The sequence below is a fragment of the Pteropus vampyrus genome, unplaced genomic scaffold (assembly GCF_000151845.1).
Source record: "Pteropus vampyrus isolate Shadow unplaced genomic scaffold, Pvam_2.0 Scaffold314, whole genome shotgun sequence".
Taxonomy (NCBI): Eukaryota; Metazoa; Chordata; class Mammalia; order Chiroptera; family Pteropodidae; genus Pteropus; species Pteropus vampyrus.
The window spans coordinates 219,645-220,662 of NW_011889095.1; the positions used below are offsets into that span (position 1 = coordinate 219,645).

The 1,018-nt window shown below is 40.1% G+C and overlaps 1 pseudogene; it reads left to right on the top strand.

Moving 5' to 3' along the window:
- Positions 1–618: 618 nt before the first annotated feature.
- LOC111730455 lies at positions 619–735 on the top strand (annotated as a pseudogene).
- Positions 736–1,018: the final 283 nt, after the last annotated feature.

Here is a 1,018-nt window from a genome sequence, read left to right on the forward strand (position 1 = left end):
GGAGTGTAAAATATTTCATTAATAATTTTGATATTGATTATATGAAGTGATAATATTTTGGATATATTGGGTGAAATAAAATATATTATTAAAGTCGGTGTCACCTGTTTCTCTTTGTATAAGGGATGCCTACACTGTATCTGGGCAGCTCTAGAGATACGAGCTATTTGGGGGGCCTGGGCAGCTTATCAGCAATCTCTACTGAGAATTCTCTCTCAGAGTCTCCTCACGAGAACGAATCTTTCTATCCTTCAAATCAACTGTTGCATGCAATTGACCTTTACCTGAACTCCTGAAGGAACTCCCCTTTTCTGACCCTATAGAATTATCTTAACCACATTTAAGGTACTTAAGTGTATTGAATCTTAATTCCCTAATCAAATCAATACGGTTTATAAGAAGCCTCTGATTTGGGGTGAGGAAACACGCAATAAGCATTCTATACCTTCTACCTATCTATACTCACGACAGACATCAACAATCAATCACAGCACTACATCCCGACAGACAGACATTAAGAATCAATCATAGGATGTGGTTCCATAGTGTAGCGGTTAGCACGTCCGCTTTACACACAGAAGGTCCTGGGCTGGCACTCCAGTGGAGCCACGGTCCATAGTCTACGGCCATTGCCACCCTGAACAAGACTGATGTCTGACCTCAGAAGCTAAGCAGGGTCGGGCCTGGTTAGTACTTGGATGGGAGACCACCTAGGAAGACTAGGTGCTGTAGGCATAAATAAAAAATAAAATAAATAAATAAATAATCAATCATAGCATATTTTCCCCCCAGCTCATTGAAGGTCTTATTGTCATTTTCAACACAGACCTCCAGGCAGCTACTACCATTGATCAGAGCTGTCATGACAGAAGAAACCTATCTGCCATTTCTGTGATAGAGTCACTTAGTGAACAGGATCGATAGAGGAAATTCAGCAAACAGGCACAAGTTTAAATTTCTCTCTCTTTGCATCACAGGCTATGTAACAAAAAAAAATGAGTCTGATAGATGGATTTAT